At 30.1% G+C, this 24,102-nt stretch overlaps 3 long non-coding RNA genes across 3 annotated transcripts; all 3 read right to left on the bottom strand.

Moving 5' to 3' along the window:
• Window positions 1-448: 448 nt before the first annotated feature.
• LOC142626743 (uncharacterized) lies at window positions 449-3,165 on the bottom strand. The gene is made up of 3 exons (XR_012842631.1): window positions 3,097-3,165; window positions 1,344-1,441; window positions 449-620 (listed from the first exon to the last, which is right to left on the bottom strand). It is a non-coding gene; the product is annotated as an uncharacterized LOC142626743 (long non-coding RNA).
• A 7,232-nt stretch (window positions 3,166-10,397) lies between these two features.
• On the bottom strand, window positions 10,398-12,113 carry LOC142629985 (uncharacterized). Its single transcript, XR_012843181.1, has 3 exons — window positions 11,905-12,113; window positions 11,742-11,786; window positions 10,398-11,631 (listed from the first exon to the last, which is right to left on the bottom strand). It is a non-coding gene; the product is annotated as an uncharacterized LOC142629985 (long non-coding RNA).
• Window positions 12,114-21,438: 9,325 nt separating this feature from the next.
• On the bottom strand, window positions 21,439-23,385 carry LOC142629830 (uncharacterized). Its single transcript, XR_012843132.1, has 5 exons — window positions 23,267-23,385; window positions 23,021-23,182; window positions 22,659-22,859; window positions 22,485-22,559; window positions 21,439-22,157 (listed from the first exon to the last, which is right to left on the bottom strand). It is a non-coding gene; the product is annotated as an uncharacterized LOC142629830 (long non-coding RNA).
• Between the last annotated feature and the right edge of the window lie 717 nt (window positions 23,386-24,102).

Raw genomic sequence — 24,102 nt, 5'->3', positions numbered from 1 at the left:
ATTTTAAATTAATGACATACTTTTTAGAGATAAATATTGTCGTCGTTAAAATTTATTTGTGAAGACTTTTAACCCCTTGCAATTAGTTAGAAATAATTGTAACGACGTTAAACTGTCACTTAAAATGTTTTTGTAAGGAGTTAAGTGGTGTCGTTATTCTATAAACTGCGAGAAACTTTGTCGTCACTATAAAGTTATTTATGACCAAATTTTTATGTCCACTATAACAAAAGTGAGCTATGATGACAAAACTTTTCGTCACAATATGTTCTTATTTCGTCACCGAAGACATATGGTGACAAAACCGATTTTTTTATTTATTTACATTTACTTGCCATTACATTAGCCTATTACATTAACCTGTTCATTTCCAACCACATCCATAAACAAATCATTTATTCAATTCCAACCACACCTATAAAATATTAAAAAAAAAAAAAAGCATCCATACAATTTGAAAAAGGAAATAAAGAACCATTATACTTTTAAACCATTGAACCAAGTTGTTGACAAAGTAATTGCAACCATTTATATATAAATGATATCTTCCATACTTTACAAAAAATTATTTGAGTTCAAGTAGCGCCACAAAAGCTGTCTTTTTGCCACCAATCCTATATCTGCACAAGTATAAAGAAAAATACATCAATACCATATCTACTGGAAGAAACAACTACTTATACAACTAATCACAAGATTGCCCAAAGTTCAACTAAATTTGATACATTGGTATTACTATCATGGATCTAGTTTAAAAATAAAGTTTGATACAAGTAACTGACTTAGTTAATGAAACTTCGCATGAGATAAAATCCTAGAAAATAATAATAAGCTAATAAGCTTATCAAGTCACTTACACAAGTGTCAACGAACTGTGAGAGTATAATTAAGGAAGAGCTACATTATGCATAAAGAACACATGACAAAGATAATAAATTGCATACCACCACAATGCAAGATGTTAGTGAATGTTTTTCCATCTTTTGCACCTACCCAGTGCTGTGTTGGTTTTATTGATATTCTAAAAACACAATGATAGTGTACTACTACCATGGCATAAACCAAAACTAAATCAAGCAGGCCCTCATATACACCTAAATGATCAACTAAACCAGTTTTGTGAGATTACCACAAACTCATCCACGCTATTCAATGTTAGCAGAGATATTTAAGGCCAAATGGCCAAAGAATCCACAAGGTTACCAAGTTTAACATGATATAGAACTTTAAGGAATTACTCCATTTGGTTATTCAACAACTTGACCACTAAACAGAACAAAATATGTTGTAAATCCTCAACAATATATTCAAGTGACAGTTTGCATTAATAAAGAAGGTGGTACCTGACCGAGTCAACAAGTTTTGATCGCGAAATCTTAAATCCTGCACTAGCCAGAGCATCAACCCTTAGTGATGCTTCTACCATTTTAAATGTTTGGCCCTGTCAAGAGAAGAAAACTAAGCTTAATTCTATGCTGGAGGAAAATTATTTGGAAAATGAAAAAAAAAAAAAAAAAAAAAGAGTTATCAAGATAATGACTGGCAACTTAGTGCTTCATTACCAACCTGCAAGAAGAAAAGAAACTACAACCACAAGTAGTATGCAAGCCCAGTGGGTATAGCCCATTCTATATTAAAATCTTTTGAGGAATGTCACAATATAAAGGTAAAACATAACTTCTAATGCTAGAACTTTTTACTACCACAATGAGTAAACTTATGAGATGCACAAATGAACAAGTATCAAAGAAATAAATTGGAGCTGTTTGCAAGGTTGAGACAAATAAGTAAGCTAAATCATAAATTTATTAATGGCAAAGTAGACATATTTAGTATAGGACATGATCCTAGATGCTTTAGACAGTCTCCAACGTGCCACTAACACCTCCTATTGTCCTCATTAGTGCCACATGAGCACTTCCTCTTATGCAAGTTATGGTTTCCCACAAGGAATATAGTTTTTAGTTCGCATCCAATAATAATCAAAACAACACTTTTTTACAACTTCTAGGATCACTGTGACTCTACAATGTTTGTTGCCCCTGAATCATTTCTCACCACCCTTTTTCCTCTGTAAATTTTGTAACAACAAAAAAATGAAGGCCAATTGTCTTTTTTTCTAAATTTGTTCTCTATTTAGAGAGTATAAAATGCTCTAACTAGTAATTAATTGGTAAATTATTAAACTTATGCCTTCTAGCTGTTAGGGAATATGAAACCTAAGCTAGGATCTAAGGAATACGAATTGAAAAATAGTACAAACAAAACACTAGATATATGTGGTTCTCCCAAAAAAAGGACATGCCAACGAAATTTTTGTATTCTATTACTTGGTAGTCTAGAGTCTAGACCTATGTGTAAAATTATGATAATAAGTCTAAAATGTCTTTTGTATTCTTATATATTAGAAATACCCTAATAATTGTACATACCCCACCCTAATCTACATATATGTTATCCTTTAATTTATGATAAAACGGAGAAAGAATGCCTTCATTACACAAGTGGAAAAAACTGCATATGAATTATGCTACTTTGCAAGAAAAACAACATAATAAAGAACAATATTGTTGCTCATGTGAAATTTTTTCAAATGTATCTGGTTACATAAGTTCTCCATTATTTTGATTCCCTACATACATTGGTACCGTTACTACAAAAATAACAGAATCAATATATTTCCAATGTGTTTTATAAATTCCAGAACCAATATATCTAAAGTCAGGTGATAAGCATATCAATTCTCATTAATATGAGTCCTAAAGAGACAAAAATTAAAAAATAATAATAATAATATTCTTTTTCAAATTTCAAAGCACAGCAAACATTTCCATCACGAGTCAATGGACATGTAACCATGGCCATGGCTCCTTTAATGCGTCCAAGCTATTTCACCCTCATAACTTGAGACTGATTATAAAATTAGTTTTTAAAAACCATAAAACCCACTATCACCCTCATCCAAATGAAAAATGATCTCAGCAAGGAATTATAACTAGACTTCTCCATACCCATGAATAAACGCAGCAACAATTATCTTAAAAAAAAAAGATAAAACCCATCATTTTTCTAGGCTCTATAGAAGAAGAATCGTACCTGAGAGAGACGTGACTGAGAGAGAGAGAGAGAGAGAGAGAGAGAGAGGCGTGACTGACAGAGAGAGAGAGGCTTGAGATTGGGGATTTAGGGTTAAAGGGAAAAAAAATTCTAGCGCCCAATTTTTTTTTTTTTTTTGAAAGCTAGCGCCCAAAATATTGAGGGCCCGCCTTTATTTTATTTTTCCCAAATGAAAATTATTCTAATTTATATATATATATATATATATATATATAACCGAAAGCTCTAAAACTCTAACCATTTTTCATGTAAGTATAATATTTAAATAAAATTATCTTTTGATTTAAATAAAATTATTTTTTTTAGTCCAAACTTAAAAATGAGTGAAATTAGATCTCTATAATAAATCCAACTTAAATTCAAACTCATAATTATTATTTTTTTTAAACAAAATTATTTTTGCTTAATCCAAACTTAACTAGGAGTGAAACTCTATTTCTATAACAAGTCCAACTTAAACTCAAACTCAAACATTGATAATTTATCTCAAAATTTGCAAAGTTAATCATGAATACTATAAAAGCAAAGCAAACCCCAATATTTTTTTTTAAAGTTAAGTAGAGGTATGAACTCTTCTTATGTTATTTTCTTCTCCTCTACTTTGTTAGTAAAAAAAAAAAAATATTTTATGGTTTTTTATGTATTTTTTAAAAAGTAGTTTTCATACATGAACCACCAAACTCTCTTTAGCCGTTTTTTACAAGATAAAAAAAACATGCAATAATTGAAATTATTCTTTCAAATGTAACCTATTTTTCTCTTATATTTCTCTATTGTTTAGTCATATATATATATATATATATATATATATTGTTTTGTTTCAATAATTTCTAAGCAGTAAATCATTTGATTCTTTAATATTTTTTGCTCTTTCAGAAGTTTTAATTTTTGAGTTATTTTTCTGCAGTATATGAAACTGTCTGACAAATTTTTTGTAAGCCATTGCACATTCAAGCAATAGCTTTTTCATCAAATTGTAACATAAATTGAAGTCATACAAGAGCAAATCATGCAATGGTATAGTTTTTTAAATTTTTCATAAAATTATTTTAGTCTACCATACAAATAGGTAGGTTCCTATGCATAGCACGGGTTAGCGACTACTGAAATCTAAATCTTATATATTAGGTAGGAGTGACAAAATAAACCCATTTGTCAACTCAAGCCCACCCAATTTTCATGCCAATCGGATGTAATTTACCATTTTATCTTTAAACTCATCTTTTTATGTGTTATTTTAAACTACAAAAACTTGAATTTAAACAATTGATTGATAATATGTCTATTAATCTTTGATCACCTTGCAATTTTGTAAGCATGAATAATATATGAAGATAATATAATCTAAAGGTAGATTTATCAAAATTCGCATCAAATTAATAAATATAAGGTTGAGTTCAAATTACACCTAACTTAACTTTAAAAAATATTACACCACCCAATAACTTATTATTGAATTCATATTTTGAAAATCCAACCGTTGGATTACATGTTCTATATGGTCTTAACATGCATGCCAATTTTCATGCCAATTGGATGTAATTTACCATTTGATTTATGAACTCATCTTTTATGCATTATTTTAAACTACAAAAACTTAAATCTAAACAATTGATTAATGACATAATTATTAATTTTTGATCACCTTGAAATTTTAAAATCATGAAAAATATATGAAAATAATGTAATCTAACGGTAGATTTGTCAAAATTCACATCGAATTAAGAAATATAGGGTTGGGTTTGAGTTAGACTTGATGTAACTCTAAAAAATGTTACACCACTAAGTAACTTATTATTGAATTCATATTTTGGAAATCCAACAGTTGGATTACATGTTCTATATGTTCTTAAAATGCATGCCAATTTTCATGCCAATCGGATGTAATTTACCATTTGATCTTTAAACTCATCTTTTATGCGTTATTTTAAACTACAAAAACTTGAATCTAAACAATTGATTAATGACATAATTATTAATTTTTGATCACCTTGAAATTTTAAAATCATGAAAAATATATGAAAATAATGTAATCTAACGGTAGATTTGTCAAAATTCACATCGAATTAAGAAATATAGGGTTGGGTTTGAGTTAGACTTGATGTAACTCTAAAAAATGTTACACCACTAAGTAACTTATTATTGAATTCATATTTTGGAAATCCAACAGTTGGATTACATGTTCTATATGTTCTTAAAATGCATGCCAATTTTCATGCCAATTGGATGTAATTTACCATTTGATCTTTAAACTCATCTTTTATGCGTTATTTTAAACTACAAAAACTTGAATCTAAACAATTGATTGATGACATAATTATTAATCTTTGATCACCTTGAAATTTAGTAAGCATGAAAATATATGAAGATAATTTAATCTAACAGTAGATTTATCAAAATTCATATTGAATTAAGAAATATAGGGTTGGGTTCAAGTTACACCTGATTTAACTCTAAAAAATATTACACCACCCAGTAACTTATTATTGAACTTATATTTTGAAAATCTAACCATTAGATTACATGTTCTATATGTTCTTAACATGCATGCCAATTTTCATGCCAATCGGATGTAATTTACAATTTAAGCTTTAAACTCATCTTTTATGTGTTATTTTAAACTACAAAAACTTGAATTTAGACAATTAATTGATGACATGCCTATTAATCTTTGATCACCTTGAAATTTTGTAAGCATGAAAAATATATGAAGATAATGTAATCTAACGGTAAATTTTCCAAAATTCACATCGAATTAAGAAATATAGGATTGGGCTTGAGTTACACCTGATGTAACTCTAAAAAATGTTATACCACCCAATAACTTATTATTGAATTCATATTTTGGAAATCCAACCGTTGGATTACATGTTCTATATGTTCTTAAAATGCATGTCAATTTTCATGCCAATTGAATGTAATTTACCATTTGAGCTTTAAACTCATCTTTTATGCGTTATTTTAAACTACAAAAACTTGAATTTAGACAATTAATTGATGACATACCTATTAATCTTTGATCACCTTGAAATTTTGTAAGCATGAAAAACATATGAAGATAATGTAATCTAACGGTAGATTTGTTAAAATTCACATCGAATTAAGAAATATAGGGTTGGGTTCAAGTTACACCTAACATAACTCTAAAAATTGTTACACCACCCAATAACTAATTATTGAATTCATATTTTGAAAATCCAATCATTGGATTACATGTTCTATATGGTCTTAACATTTATGTCAATTTTCATGCCAATCGGATGTAATTTACCATTGATCTATAAACTCATATTTTATGCATTATTTTAAACTACTAAAACTTGAATTTAGACAATTGATTAATAACATGACTATTAATCTTTGATCACCTTGAAATTTTGTAAGCGCGAAAAATATATGAAGATAACGTAATCTAACGGTAGATTTGTCAAAATTCACATCGAATTAAGAAATATTGGGTTGGATTCGAGTTACACCTGACATAACTCTAAAAAATGTTATACCACCCAATAACTTATTATTGAATTCATATTTTGAAAATCCAACCCTTGGATTACATGTTCTATATGTTCTTAACATGCATCCCAATTTTCATGCCAATCGGATGTAATTTACCATTTGATCAATAAACTCATCTTTTATACATTATTTTAAATTACAAAAACTTGAATTTTGATAATTAATTGATGACATAACTATTAATCTTTGATTACCTTGAAAATTTGTATGCATGAAAAATATATGAAGATAGCGTTATCTCATGGAAGATTTGTCAAAATTCACATCAAATTAAGAAATATAGGGTTGGGTTCAAGTTACACCTGACGTAATTCTAAAAAATGTTACACCACCCAATAACTTTTTATTGAATTCATATTTTCAAAATTCAACCGTTTGATTACATTCTCTATATGTTCTTAACTTGCATGCCAATTTTTATGCTAATCGGATGTAATTTACCATTTGATCTATAAACTCATCTTTTGTGCATTATTTTAAACTACAAAAACTTGAATTTAAACAATTGATTGATGACATGGCAATTAATATTTGATCGTCTTGAAATTTTATAAGCATGAAAAATATATGAAGATAATATAATCTAACGGTAGATTTGTCAAATTCACATCGAATTAAGAAATACAGAGTTGGGTTCAAATTACACGTGATGTAACTCTAAAAAATGTTACATCACCTAATAACTTATTATTGAATTCATATTTTGAAAATCCAACTGTTGGATTACATATTCTATATGTTCTTAACATGCATCCCAATCTTCATGCTAATCAGATTGAATTTACCATTTAATTTATAAACTCATCTTTTATGCATTATTTTAATGGGAAGAAATTTTTATTCACTTTTGAGAGAGAGGGAGAGAGAGAGTACAAAAAGCTGAAATTCTTGAATTTTAGGCTACCATTTTGAAGTTGAAAGTACAATAATTTTTTTATGGGTACAATTGTTTAGAAAATAATGATAGACCTTTCTTATATAGGATATATATAAAAGGGTTTTTTTTTTTTTAGACTGTAAACAAAAGGTTCATCTAAAGAATATAAAGTTCTAGATGTTTATATGTTTTTTTTTTCTTTGAATTTTAGAATAACTTTTATCTAAAAAAAAAAAAAAAAATTTTAATGATTTTTTGTGAAGATCAATCGTAGCCCTCGCAAATAATTTACTATTAGTAAGGGCATATTTTTAACCCACACAAAAAATAAACTTTTTGCAAGGGATTTTTATTGTCCCTCGAAAATAATTTAGTGGAAACATTTCCCTCCAAAAATTTTGACATTTTAATGATTATTTGTGAAGGTCAATCCTAGCCCTCATAAATAATTTAGTATTAGTGACGGCTTTTTTTTAACCGTCACAAATAATACACTTTTTGGGAGAGTTTTTTAATTGTCCCTAGCAAATAATATGGAGGGAAAATTTCCCTCCAAAATATTAGTATTTGTGACAGCTATAAGACATAATTGCGACAGCTTTTTTTGTTGGTCACAAATATTTCATATTTTACCAAGTATTTGCGAGGGTTTTATTTTGCCATCACAAATAATATTTCTTGAGAGGGCTTTTTGGGTCCGTCGAAAATTCTTGGTCGCTAATAGACATTTTTTTTGTAGTGAATAGAGAAGATTGTTGGATAGATTAGGCAGAACATGGTTAGACCGTGCGCGCGCGCGCACACACACATAATATATATATATATATATATATATATATATATATATATATATATATATATATTTATTGATAGTTTTTCTTTTTTAAAGGAGAAGGGATAATTTGATAGTTGGGAATACACTCTTGAGAGTTTAGATGGGATTTTCTAAAAAGGAAAAGGAAGAAATGCTAAAATGATGATATACACCAAGGGTTTTGTTATAGTGGTCTCTGATGGATGCTGAGTAATTATTATGCACTCTCATAATAAAGTTGACATAATATCCCACACCAATAAAAATAAACCACCTAATACAAAAATTTGACACAAACTAAAAGAGTCATGTGAAAATGTCAAATTTTATATTAGGTGGCTTGCTTTTATTTGTGCATAGTGCCATATCAACTACACTCTAGGGATATTTTTTTTTTTTTTTTTTGTCTATTGCATATATCAATGGTTCTCGAATGCATAACATAATTAGCAAACAAAACATGATACTCATTAAATTCCTAAAAAGGTAAGAATCTTGTTTAGATTCTTTAAACCAAACACACCCAAGTGATTTTAGTTGAAAGATCATATATTTGAAACTCATCCAACATACAACTTTTGTGGAGTTCAGGTCTTCTATCATTTAACAGCCCATATGTTTATAATTCAAGCAACCAATGCTGAGGAGAACTTATTGCATATATCATATATATGCATCTTTCTTCTCACTGCATGACAATTGTAGAATTCACACACTGTAAGAGGAAGAATGTATATAGCCAATACATGAGATAATTATTGAGTGCTAAACTTTATCTCGTACAAGAGACTATGCTATTCCTTGGTGCCAATTAACTCTAAACCTGATACATCTATAAGGCCCAATTATCATGCAACTTCAATGGATTGGAAAATTGTGCAAGTAGTCCGCTTTTCAGACTTAAAGTACAGAAGGAAGTTTGAGATACCCAACAATGGGTTCATATGAAACATTTGGAAACAACCGGTGGGTTGTTTTGTTGGATCCATGACCCTCCTACTAGGGCCTCCAGGTAGAAACATAAATACAATCTAAAATTTAATAATTAAGATCTATTGGCCAGAACATATATTACTCCTAAGCACAAATAAAAAGAATTGGAACTAAAGCTATATACTGAGCAGGACACTAATTTGTAAAATGTTGAGATCAATTGCAAGTTGTGCTCAAGAACTTCATAAAGGATGAAGCCATGTGAGATGAAATTCTTTTGCACTTAATGAGAGAAAAAAGTGAGAAATCCTCTTTATTAAGTGCCCAGATTAAAATTTAAGCTTTAGATTAGTCTTTCTCAATGAAAAAACAAGTTGCACCAGTAATGTCAAAAAGAAAATTATGCTCTCATCTCTTAGGAATTACACGAAGTTAGCAGCACCATATTAGAGAAAGAAATCCCTGCAACCTAAAACTCTTTGAAACTGCATCCTGAAACTTTCTATCTACAAACAAGTAGCCCTATAAATTAAGATTTATTTTCATATGTATGTATTTTATATGCCTTCATATTCAGAATTTCCATTAGGCTTATTCCAAAATGCCAAAAAAAGATTACTTGTATCGTAATTGAATTCTAAGATTTCACAATTGGACCATTTGATGTAATTTCTAACGCATATTTGCTTGACTTTTTTATGCTACAATAAATACATCTTTCTTCATTCACCTGCAGTACAATAGCCCTTATATGATTAGACATTTCGCTGCTACTGAACTTATCCATTAATTAATCTTACAGGCAGTGGCAAGAGTACTCTCCTAGAAATTCTGGCAGGTAGAGCCAGTGGAAATAAGAACTCAATAGTGGAAGGTGCAGTCATGTACAACAACAAATATGCCTCTGACATTCGTCTCAGTAGACTCATTGCATATATTAGCAACCAGCTTAATATGTAAGCACACAATGACCAAATTTTGGAACATGTATACATTTATCATACCATATGGGCATCCAAACACCAGTATTAATCAAAATTTAATTAGAATTGACAAATTAAATATCTTATTAGAGCAACCATGAATGAACACACAAAGTAGTCATTTGACTTCATAGTTTTCGAATAAGCATCATCCGACATCTAAATGTGTTAACATAGATCCATAATTATGTGCACACAAATTTACTAACTTCACAATAATTAAATTAAAGATTACTAGTTGGCATATTCACTTTCTCTTACTTGTAAAATTGCAGACACGGCCCATTTTTAACAGTTCGAGAGACGCTTGAGTTTGCTAGGGACTGCACTCAAGGGCTTCAGCCAGAGAACTTCACTCCTCAGATGAGAAAGCTCTTTGCACATGCACTAGTAGAGGGACAGGATCCATTTTTGGAATATGTGTTAGAAATCTTAAGTTTGAAACATATAGAAAACAACCTCACTGGAGAGGCAATATCCGATGCTGATCGCCAAAAGCTCACTACGGCTGAGTTAGCACTTGGAACATATTTTGTTATGATTTATGACCAACCATTTTCTGGGTGTGATCTAGCAGCTACGTATGACCTAGTTGACACCATAAGAACTATTAGCAGGATTCAGCAATCTTCAGCAATCATGTCACTGACACAACTCTCTCAGGAAGTGTTCGATCTTTTCGATAGAATTATATTGCTCACTGATGGACACGTTTTGTTCCAGGGCCCCCGTCAAGATACCATTCCTTACTTTGCCAAACTCGGGTTAGTATACAGTAGCATGGAAGTAGTCACAGCCAAGCTAATATGTGCACACACTTCTTTATAAGTAACTGTGTTCAACATAACATTAGAAAGCAGTAACACTTGTTAATTGTTCAGATACATAAAACCATCATATGTGGAGTCCAGTGAGTTTCTTGAAGATATTGCAGCTGGAGACGGTTCTCAATATATTGTACCTGGAGCAACACCCTTAACACTAGAAGAGCTAGTAGAGTGCTACAGAGCATCAGATCACTACAAAGATATAATGAGAATTGTTAATGGAGATGATGCGAAGCACACCTACTGGGTGGAAAGTGAGCCTAGGATTGGGTTGTCCCTTAAAACGCCATCCAAATACCATAGCACAGTCAACGCATAGACAAGAAGAGAGACAGGTAAAGAAATTGTTCCATGAGAATATCAATAACCTGTCAGAGTAAACTCTATATATGCAGCTGGAACTGATTCAAGAATTTAACCGAAGTAGCTTATTCCAACAATTACTGATTGCTAACATGATTTCAGAACTAGTGGTGTCCAAACTCTCTACCAAAGTAGGGCACTCAGGGGGGATTGAAAGCACTGGAAGAGTTCTAGTCGGGGATGTGATCACAGCAATATCTATAAACAATGAAGAAATGCAATACCTATCAGTGGGATCTCAAATACTTAAGCACAATCGTGCCTCACATGCATATGCTATTTTGAAGCAGGCAAGAGGTCACACTTGCCTCCAAGTTGAGCGCTGTAAAGAACAGGTATATAAAAAGCTTTTCCTACCAACAAGAAAGGACTAATGAGATGATCAGCTTATTGGTTTTCAAATGTAATGAAAAATACTGACATTAAAACCAATGGGAGAACCAAAAGATATACTACATGATTTGTACTTACAGAGGTTATCTGTTATTTAGGAGGAGTATCAAGCTCAGTGGAAGCAGTTCCAAAGGCCCTTTGTACAAACATGGTTGCAATCAACCAAGACTTTGACTTACAGGCAAATCAAGATCACCAAAAGGCTTCATGCTATAATCAAATTAAGGCTATTCCAGGTTAATACTACCATATCTTCACAGCTTTCCCCGCTCATGGAGATCACAAAAATCATCTGACATGTCAAAATTTCAAGAATTGAATATCTAGAAAAGCCACGTCTACAGAACCAATGTGGAAGGAAAACCCTGATCTTTATTTCATTAAGTATCTCATACTTAGTTAAAAATATATAAATAAATAAAAAGAATCCCACCAATCTTCCTTGAACCATGGTGTTTGGTGGCATGAGTTGTTGGAATTGCTGCCACCAAGGTCAAATGTTACAAGGTTGGAATTGCTGCCACCAAGGTCAAATGTTACAAGTCTGTTACCCAACTGTTTCCTTTTTTAAAAATTTCCTTCTTTAGCTTTTTGTCATTTTCTAAACTTTTCATTCGATTTGCTTATATATATTGATGATGCAAAAAATCGTCAGTTGAGTTCTCGTCTATGTAGATGGACAAAGTGGACGGATACGTCTAAGGCAAAACCCTCCAACGATGAAGTTAGAATGGAATTTAATTGGAATATCACAATGAAATTCAACTTTGGGAGTATTTTTGGGATTAGAATTGTGTATCTTTTGGTTCTCTTCCCCTTTGGCTTTATAGCCATCTTGTCTTTAATGAGCAACGAATCTCTACATTCATTATTATTTGTAACGGTTAATACATTACAAACTTATGCTTCGATTTGTGTAACATCTTCTTTTCCGTTGCTAGGTTTGTTACTCTTTGGCATAAATGCTCGCCATAGATGCGTAATGTATCTTGGGCTCATCCATTATGACTAACAAAGCCATTAGAGTTTGGAATGGTTACATACATACATGCATATACATATATATATATATATATATATATATATATATATATATATTATTTTTTGGTTGTGTTTCATCTGTTTCATTTTTGTTTTTTTAGTTCATCTAGCTTTTCTTTCCTAATTTGTAACTCTCTTTTTTAGCAGAGGCATGAAAGTAAATTAAAATAAAATTACATTTTTCCCCCCTCAACTTTTCCACTCCTAAACAAAACACCATGAGAGAGCTAAAAACTTTTCTATCATCTCTACATATTCTATTCTCTTACTTTTCCACCCCTCCAAGCAAATGGAACCTTAGTGATGGCCAAATTGGCTTAGCCTAAGACCTGGCCCTATCCAAGCAAACTGCAGATTTAATTTAATAATTGTTTCAATAAAACAAACATTCAAACTAAAATTTGGGGTCTTTCTCTTGTAAGGCACCTCAGGCAATGGCCTAATTGACTAAGCCAAAGCCAAAGGTTGCTTTTTCTTGTGTTTTTGTTTGAATATAGGACAAGAAAAATAAGAAGGCAGAGTACAAGCCTCAAGGTCTGGGACCTTAATCACATAACACTCTACATAACTCCCGTTACCATCCAGCTTGTGTTGTCCAAGCAAGCAGATCTCAGTTTCCCTTAGGTCAGACAAAGCCCTACCATTCTCCTCCTCCTCCATATGAGAGAGCTTTGGAACGAGAGAGTGTGTGAAGGTTTTGGTTGGTTGGTTAGAGAGAGTTTGTGAGAAGAAAGCTAGGTTAGGGGAAGAGAGCTTGTATTGAATGAAGGGGCAGCTACATGTTGGTCATATCATCTACACTAATATATAAAAGTAGCGAAGGGCGGAATAGTATTTTTGGCTATACATACCGTTTAGTATCTACCACATGAAGGCAGTACAAGTCATGATTTTTTTTATTTGCTTTCCATTGTTATCATAACATTAGGTATGTGCATCTATAAAAGAGAAAATTGTTAGGTACACTCGGAGCACAAAGAAATTGTGCTCCCTCCTCTCACAATCATGGTGGATTCCATCATGAATTTAATGAGTAGACCTCACCATGAATGTGAGAGGAGAAAGAACTATTATCCGTGCTTCAAGAGTACCTAAGAATTAAAAAAGTAACAGAATTTAAGAAGTACATATAATAAAGGAATTTGATTGAAAAGAAATTTCTCTAGCGTGGTTTTGGAGTTAAATAAAATCAATATATAATTTTACTAGTAGAGTCTATAGACTATATAATGCTTATGTATGGAAATTAGCCTAGATTGTTATCGGCTAGACTGTTGTTGTTTTATGTAAAAATGTTGTGTGAGTGAGGGGGTGCGGTGAGAGCATTTATTAGGCGGATAAATTGTAATTTACCCTATTTTAAAATTGAATTTATTAAAAAATATATAAATCTCAATCTTGTAACAAATTATATTAAATTTTAGCAATTTAATCTTAAATTTGTTTCACATATATTAATGAATCCAAACTCATTTGAAACTCAACTTTTTATTTATTTTATTTTTCTTAAAAAGAGATCACTTATCGAATGGTTAAGTTCTAAAATACTACTAGTTCACATTCAAATCTTAGAGTGACTATATTTAAGAGTAATATGTATTAATCTATACATATTTGTTGAAGATTCTATAATTATGTAGGCAAAATACTAATTACTAGCTTAAGTATTTATAATCCACTTAATAATACAAAATTTACAAATGAAAAAAAAAAAGTTAAAAAAAATTACCTAGTACTTGATTTCTAGAAAGTAAAGTACCATACAAAAAGAAAAGGAAAAAAAAAAAGGATAAAGATAACCTCAAGTGAGTAAAGTATCAAATTTCAAACCACAGGTAGGCATCTTAAATTTTGACTAAATCACAAGTGGGTAAATTATATTGTAATTTACCCTAATTTAGATTTGAATATATTAAAAAATATATAAATCTCAATCTTGTTCCAAATTATATTAACTAGCATGTAACCCATGCTACCGCACGGGAATGAATATAATTTAATAAAACAATAGAAATAAATATATTGCATTTTATTATCTAAGTGATACTATTGGTTTTATTTTATTTTATTTTATTTATTAATCATGAGTTTAGTCATGTTTAAAAGACTTCGTTTATTCATGTTTAATAAAACTTAGCATTATGTAATTTTTTAACAAATATTTTTATCATACAAAATTCTAATGAAAGAATGCTACATAGACATATATATTCAAGGTTGATTCATACACAGTACATATAGCTATGATTAAGTTGCTTTATCACAAACCATTTTTAGCAAAATATTTTAATCAATTAAATGTGAGCGTGCATCTCATAACAATATATAACAATAGAATAATGTGAATCTCATAAAAAAATTTAATCAATTAAAAATCATTAAAATTATGAGCATAAAACATAAAGAAAAGCAAATAGGATAAGTACTAATTCCTTATAAGAAAACTTATAGTAAGCTGAGAAAACTACACAAATAATCTTTGATATTTGAAGAATAATGAGATTACAACTTCCTTTCAAAATTGGGTAGAGACTCATGCTGATAACATGTTATGAAAAAGAAAAGAAATATGCAACATCAATGATAGGAAAACAAAACAATTTTATAATCAAACAATAAAAATTATTGACAAAAAGGAAAGAAAGTATAGGCAAATGAAAGAAAATAAACATGCAACATCAATCATAGGAAAACCACAAAATTATATAATTAAACAATTAAAAATTTACACAAAAAGGAGCGACAATATAGGTAGATGAAAGAAAGCAGTAATCAAACCTTAGGAATGGTTGGAATTCGTTTTGCAGAGCATAAACCAGGACCATGAAAATTGTAAAGACAAGTACAATCGGAATATCTGGAGAATCTCTTCTTATATAAGATACAAAAATACCCAAATACATGCATTATTGATACCGAGAGATTCTTTTGAAATTCCATAGCATTGATTGAAGAAAAAGAGAGTTGTATATTAAGGAGCTTGAATCGGTGTGGAAAAGGGAGGTAAACCTGAAAATACGTGGGTGTGGAAAAGAAAGGTGAACCTGATATGTGAGTGTGGAAAAGGGAGGTGAACCTGAAAATACACGGGTGAGGAAAAAAAAACACATCGGAATTACAACAGATGAAGGAAAATCAGACTCCAATTTCATATTTACATTGACACGTGGCACATTGTAGATTAGAATTCCAATTTAGAATTGCAATTGTAGTTTATCTTTGCTTCACTTATTATATATATATATATATATATATATATATATATATATATATATATATATATATATGTATGTATGTATGTATAGAATTTAGCAATTTAATCTCAAATTTGTTTCACATATATTTTTATTAATGAATCCAAACTCATTTCAAACTCAACTTTTTTTTTCTTAAAAAGAGATAACTTATCGAACTGTTAAGTTCTAAAATACTACTAGTTCACATTCAAATCTTAGAGTAACTATATTTAAGAGTAATATGTATTAATCTATAAATATTTGTTGAAGATTCTATAATAATGTAGGCAAAACACTAATTATTATCTTAAATATTTGTAATCCACTTAATAATACAAAATTTACAACAAAAATAAAAAACTAAAAAAAAAAAAAATTTACCCTATGCTTGATTACTTGAAAGTAAAGTACCATATAAAAAAAAGATAAGGATAACATCAGGTAGGTAAAGTGTCAAATTTCAAATAACAGATAGATAACTTAAATTTCGATCAAACCACAGGTAGGTAAATTGTAATTTATCTTACTTTCAATTTGAATTTTTTTTTTTAAATTATAAATCTCAATCTCGTTCCAAATTATATTAAATTTTAGAAATTTAATCTCCAATTTGTTTCACATATATTTATTAATGAATCCAAACTCATTTCAAACTCAACTATTTATTTATTTTATTTTTCTAAAAAAGAGATAACGTATTGAATTGTTAAGTTCTAAAATACTATTAGATCACATTTAAATCTTAGAGTGACTATTTTAAGAGTAATATGTATTAATCTATAAATATTTGTCGAAGATTCTATAATTATGTATGCAAAATACTAATTATTATCTTAAATATTTATAATCTACATAATAATACAAAATTTACAAAAGAAAACAAAGTGAAAAAAAAATTTACCTATTACTTAATTTCTTGAAAGTAACGTACCATACAAAAAAAAAAAAAGATAAAGATGACCTTAAGTGAGTAAAGGGTCAAATTTCAAACCACATGTAGGCAACTTAAATTTCAACCAAACAAGTAGGTAAATTGTAATTTACCCTATTTTAAATTTGAATTTATTAAAAAAAGATATAAATCTCAATGTTGTTCCAAATTATATTAAATTTTATCAATTTAATCTCAATTTTGTTTCAGATATATTAGTGAATCCAAATTCATTTCAAACTCAACTTTTTTATTTATTTTATTTTTCTTAAAAGAGAACTTATCAAACTGTTTAGTTCTAAAATACTATTAGATCACATTCAAATCTTAGAATGACTATATTTAAGAGTAATAATTAATCTATATATTTTTCTTCAAGATTCTATAATTATGTAGGCTAAATACTAATTACTATCTTAAATATTTATAATCCACTTAATAATATAAAATTTACAAAAGAAAGAAATTTGAAAAAAAAAAAAAAAATCTACCCTATACTTGATTTCTTGAATATAAAGTGCCATACAAAATGAAAAAAAAAAAAAAAAAAAGATAACGATAACATTAGGTAGGGAAAGTGTCAAATTTCAAACCACAGGTAGACAACTTAAATTTTGACCAAACCACAGGTGGATAAATTGCAATTTACACTATTTTAAATTTGAATTTATTAAAAAATATATAAATCTCAATCTCATTCCAAATTATATTATATTTTAGCAGTTTAATCTCAAATTTGTTTTACATATACTTATTAATGAATCCAAACTCATTTCAAACTCAACTTTTTTTTTTTTCTTAAAAAGAGATAACTTATCGAATTGTTAAGTTCTAAAATACTATTAGATCATATTCAAATCTTAGAGTGACTATATTTAAGAGTAATATGTGTTAATCTATAAATATTTGTTGAAGATTCAATAATTATGTACGCAAAATACAAATTACTATTTTAAATATTTATAATCCACTTAATAATACAAAATTTACAAAAGAAAAAAAAGTGAAAAAAAAAATTATCTAGTACTTGATTTCTTGAAAGTAAAGTACCATACGGAAAGAAAGAAAGAAAAAAAAATAAAGATAACCTCAAGTGAGTAAAGTGTCAAATTTCAAAACCACAGATAGAAAACTTAAATTTCAACCAAACCAGAGGTGGGTAAATTGTAATTTACCCTATTTTAAATTTGAATTTATTAAAAAAAAAATATAAATCTCAATCTCATTCCAAATTATATTAAAAAGAAAATTATATTTTAGATCCTATAATTTAGAAATGTAACAAGTTAAATACTATTGTTTCAAAAATAACAATTTAAACTTTAAGCATTTGAAAAGCTAACAAATTAAACCTTCAATCCATATTAAACTAAAACACAATTTCATTCCACTTAAATGAGTCGAGGTTAATTTGTGGCTTTCTTGAAACTTCAAGATTTAATTTGTTACATTTGAAACTTTCATGTCTAATTTGTTACACCCTTAAATCATACGGTTTCAAATAAAATTTCTCTTACTTTTGGAACCAAAATAAAAGGAATTTTTTCAGTGTCCTAGCTTTCGACTCTTTTTTAACTCAATTGTCTTTGTAATTTTCCTCTTCCTAACTTGCAAAGGTCATTTGTCAACATTTTTGGCCCAATTGCAGGGCCCATTAAGTGCATTGGCTGGACTCAATCATTGAGTTGATTATTTTGTAAAGATGTTGGACTCAATTTCAATTCTTCAACTCCTCAAGAATTGTTGAACCTTACATTTTTTTTTTGGGCCACAATTAGTGGTTTTGTTGTCTATGATGAGAATCACACATGTACCTTGTAGTCAAGTTTCTAAATGGCCCTACTTGAAGGTCCGATATAGATTTCTTATACATTGGTCTCATAGGTGATAATAGGACTCCTTAAAACAACAAGGACTCCACAGTATATTACTAAGGGTCTGTTCGGTTGGAGGGGTGAAAAAGTGGGAAGATAAAAAATATTTAGTTTTCCCTCTTGTGTGTCCGGTTGGAGGAGTGGAAAAGTGGGAGGGTGAAAAATGTAATTTATATAAATTGACTATTATACCCTTGTTACATAATATGTAAGAAATAAATTTATTTGTACTCAGTACATAATATAAAATGTTCAGGTAATGTTAAAAAAAAAATGTTTAGTAACGTTGAAGAAGAAAAAAAAAACGTTCAATAACGTTGAAAAAAAAAAATAAAGAGCAAAAGCATCAGGTGGGATGGGGGCTTTTTAGTAAAAGCCCCCATCCCAAAGGTTTCTCCAACAGTTTTCCTCCCAATTTGGGAGGAAAATATTTGTGGGCCTGGGAGGAAAATTTTTCTCCCGGTTTTCCATCCTTTGTTTTCTCTCCAAACGAACAGTGGAAAATGTCTATTTTCCTCTCTTTGTTTTTCATCCTCTCTATTTTCACTCCAAACGGACGAAGCCTAAGTAATAATTTGTTCTCGATAAACTCGGAGATAAACACTGAAACAATAAACAAAAAATTTCGGCACAACAAATAGAAATTCTAGTCTTTTGTTAAGAATTTGGTTTGCAAGAAGGTTAAAATAGTCTATGGACTGGGTTTGGGGGCAGGTTTCTTATTCCCTTGCCAACACTTAGCAGGCTATCATACATGCTCACTAAAACACTGCAACTTAAATAACAAAAAATGTAAACTTTAGTATGAATGCATAAAATAATACATACAAGTTAGTCTAAAAGAAACACAAAATAAATGAAAGAGATTGTGAATAACTTTTTTGATAAATCAGTAACTTTCATTAAAAAAATCAAGAAGAACACACAAAAAAAAAAAAAAAACAAAAAAAAAAAAAACAAAAACAATGCAAAAACAAGAGCATCCATCCTAAAACAGGTAAAATGCTAAAGTAAAAACAGAGCTATTGGAGCTGCTACTAAAACCAACGAGGACAAATTTTAGATGTGAATTTTGAAAATCTAAGCCTTAATATGTGAATTTTGATTTTTTTTTTTGTTGAGAAATTGAAATTTGAAATTTTAAGAGTTAAATTGTATATTTTTTATGTTTTTAACACGCATATCAAATTTCATACTAATTGAATGTTATTTACTATTCGATCCATAAATTTATTTTTTATGCTTAATTTAGACTACAAAAACTTGAAATTTAAACATTGATTAATAACATAGCTATTAATTTTTTATCTCAAGTGGAATATAATAAGAACATGCAATCCAACGGTTATATTTTCAAAATTCCTATCTATTAAAAAGAAATAAGAGGAGTTTAAAGGTTTATCTCCAAACCTACTCCAACCTCAAATGAAATAAGCTAACAAAAGCCTCAATATGAGGAATTCGGACAAGAATGAAGCAAGGTTCAAATCTCAATACAGCAAAGTTTTAACAGAACTATATATATATATATAGGTGCCGTGAAAGCATTTATCATGTGAGTGACAGATTTCAATTGCAATCAAATCGCCAAATATAAATTTAGGTACATAAAAATATTCACTAACAATGTGGCGAGTAATCGTTTTTATTTTTATTTTTTGATAGATGTCGCGAGTAATTGTTGATAGGTAAAGAAGTGATTTTAATGATAACTTTTTTTTTTTGAGAACCATTTCAATGATAAATTCAATTATAAAAAATGTAAAAAATTACTTTATCTGTAGTTTACCTAATCACTAATGGTTAACCCGTTTTGATTGGATTTGAAGCAAGATAGTCAACACAGTACTAGAAGACGTTTTAATTTGGTAAGGAATACGAAATATTTTGACACCAACTAATTTTGGATGAGTTATTGTGGGATCTAGCTAATAAAAAAATTGTATAAATTGATGGGGGATTAAAAATATTACCGAAATGACAAGTGGAACTCAAAAAGGTAACTTTGTTAGCTCCATACCTTATAAAGCTAGTAAAAATTATGAGATAAATAAATAAAAATGACATGAAACTATTTCTTAACACTACTCTATACATGGTGATTTAGCACACTACCCTATACTAGTAGCAGTACTTAAGCATCATTTCAACTTGATAACTATTGGTACACAAATATTCTCACTGAATGAAGAATATGCCCTGGTCTTTAACAATGAATCCAAAAACATGCCAATGCATAAAATGGGATTATTTTCATGGAAGAAAATATCCCTCCTATGAATATGTTACACAACTACATACTCTCGTAGACAATTCACTTATCAAGTGAAAATATGCCAATTGAAAAGAATTATATACTTAATTCATCAAGAAGTCCAAAAAAGACAAAAACTATGCCAACAAGAAAAGTAATAATTGGATAATCAGTTTGATTTGCTTTTGCAAACAATATTTCAGAAACATCACCAGCTGGTCTTTTTTGGTTCTTAGGTAAATAAACAAATATCATTTCCACAAAAGAAATGCATCAAACAACTCATAAAACCCCTATTGCTCAATGACATGCTCTAAACATTCTGAGTGTCGAGATTTGACCCTTTACCTTAACAAGAAGACTGACCCTGAAGGCCTTTAATCATTCTCAAAATCAACTTGTCACGATTACAGCTTATTATTTAACACCAATCACCATAATCATCATCTACTCATGCTAACTTCTTTGGATGCCAAGTAACTGGTCTAAGAGTACTTGTGTGAATTCTGCCATAAGCTTTCCAGCAAAATGGATTCATATGTTTCTTTCCTTGGGCAGGAAAGCTATGTCACTCTCAAAAGTGTCAACATTTGTGCATGGCTTTGAATCACTGCAAGCAATGTTCATAGGTGGGCTTTTTATGTCAAAAGTACCATATATGTATGAAAGTATGATCGGGGAACTTTTCAGTGAGGCAGTGGTATTGGTTTTTATAATTGGGTTTCGAACCATGTCCAATTGTCCATGTACCAAAAACGCAAAGTACAGAAGTATGATTGGCGAACTTTTTACCGAGGAGGTAGCATTGGTTCAAATAATTGGGTTTTGAACAAGGTCCATGTGAATGTTTTGGAATGGTACTTGGATACAAAACCTGAGCCACCTAGCCATGTTTTGATATGAACAACATTAGTAGAGTGTTTGATGATTGAGTCCCTCACTGTGTGAAGTTCGGAATACAAGCTCGAGATTTATCTACACCAAGACTGCCAATGCTGCACAGGTAGAAGGATCAGTCAGAAAAAGTGACTAGTCGATTTTCCGCCACTTAATTAAGCAAAAGCAGATTAAAATTTGTGCAAATTGAAACCTTTGTCTAGGCTTTTGTAACCTCTGACTTTTACTATGACAAAGAAAGACAAACAATGAAGTTTTCTAATACACTACATTCTATTAGACAACTAGAAGTGAATATAAGCTCAAGTGTGACCCCTGAGTGTTGTATGGCAGTAAGTTTTGTAGGTTGACTTTTTTACAGCTTGTAATTTGGATGCAGACTATATTTTCAACTAGGAAATTTTAGTATCAAGCAGTGAATGTACCACAAATTTGGCTGCATGTAACAGTACTTATGTCCACATTGTGAGAATTGTTTCCAATTGACATACAATCGTCACCTGCATAAAAGGGATATGCCCAAACAATACGAACTTTTATTATAGTAAAAACATAGGGAAGACAAGAACTAGAAATTGAGAGCTTGCGGAATAATATACCAGTGGATATGAATGAATTGTATATTTTCACATTATTTTTCTCCTCCAAGTGAATTCTGCTCGTGTTGGGACTATCATCAGGTCATTATTTGCTATGCCATTCCAAATGGACATTTTGACTGATCAATCCAAAATGAAACCTGGGGCTGTTCATAAAAGTCCACTTAATTTCAAATCGGAACTAGAAGCGAAAATCATGTCCTGCGTTAGTTAAAAACTTCAATGAAAGAATTTCAACAGAGCTTAACATCCAAAAAATAACCTGTAGTTACTTTTGTTTGTCTTAAAAATCCTCTATATTTATACTATTAATATAAGATGTCAACATTGATGAGGTAATATTAGAAATTAAAATGCCTTACTTTATCAGGCCTGCCAAGAAGATTCCACCATTTCTCTCCTCTGCCATATATAAGACCAGCCCCTAGTAATGACATTCCCCTTGATACTTCTGAAGACCAGCCACTCTTGCTTACTAGTTTTTGGTGATGCTGCATCAAGTCCATCTGGTGCCATAAGAGTCACTGCAATCTTCTCATTATTAGGCCCCGAAGCGAGTTTTTCATCATTAAAACAGTCAACAGGCTTAAAGAAAAAAAAAATCTCACCTTATAGCCATACTGATAACACAACCTGAAAGATGAGATGGGATTCAAAAGGCCCTTTGATAATTGTACACTCTACCCCGTAAGAATATTTAGGAGGGACAAGAAGCATTGCAGGCTGTATTCCTGAATGCTTTGGAGTCATCAATAACACCATCCCCAACAGCAGCAATGGAAAGTACATAGAAAACAATATTGGTAATAGTAGAAGTACCTCTATTACTTGAGGTTAAAGCCACATGAGGAAGGGAATATGGTTTTGATTTTCTAAATAATGCATGCAAATGCTTCTGTCATGTGGGCCTAGGAAATTTTCCCTAAATGAAAGGAACTGAGATAGCTAAAATGATAATGAAAAACACAATATTAATTATCCTAGAGGAATTCATGCTTTAGCATGGCCTTAACTGAGTATGCCTTTTCATTATAAGAATATGGATTTGAAGATATTTGGCTACATATATAACAAATTCTCTTTTAACAGAGTGGGGTCTACACACAGTACATTGAAGTACAAGCCAATTACCTTAATTTGACTATACTACAAAGGAAGATGGCATTTTGTTTCAATCTTTTTAAACCAAAACTTGGACTTTTTGATAGCTTTTTGTCTCAAATCTCAATAATTAGTTAAGAGGTATGTATAGATGATGTAGGTGAAGCAGTACCTGTATAGATTCCATGTACTCCTTAAACAATCAGAACTCCATGCAAAAGGGATACCATGTAGTAGCTTAGACCAATAAACCAAAAATCGGTATTACCCTTTGAGAATAGTAAATGCATGTAACATTCCTTATATCCACATTGTATGCCAATAAAATCATCACCTGTATCAA

The sequence above is a fragment of the Castanea sativa genome, chromosome 3, assembly GCF_040712315.1.
Source record: "Castanea sativa cultivar Marrone di Chiusa Pesio chromosome 3, ASM4071231v1".
Lineage (NCBI taxonomy): Eukaryota > Viridiplantae > Streptophyta > Magnoliopsida > Fagales > Fagaceae > Castanea > Castanea sativa.
The sequence above is the reverse complement of the archived record's forward strand: the minus strand, read 5'-3'. Positions and strand labels throughout refer to the sequence as shown.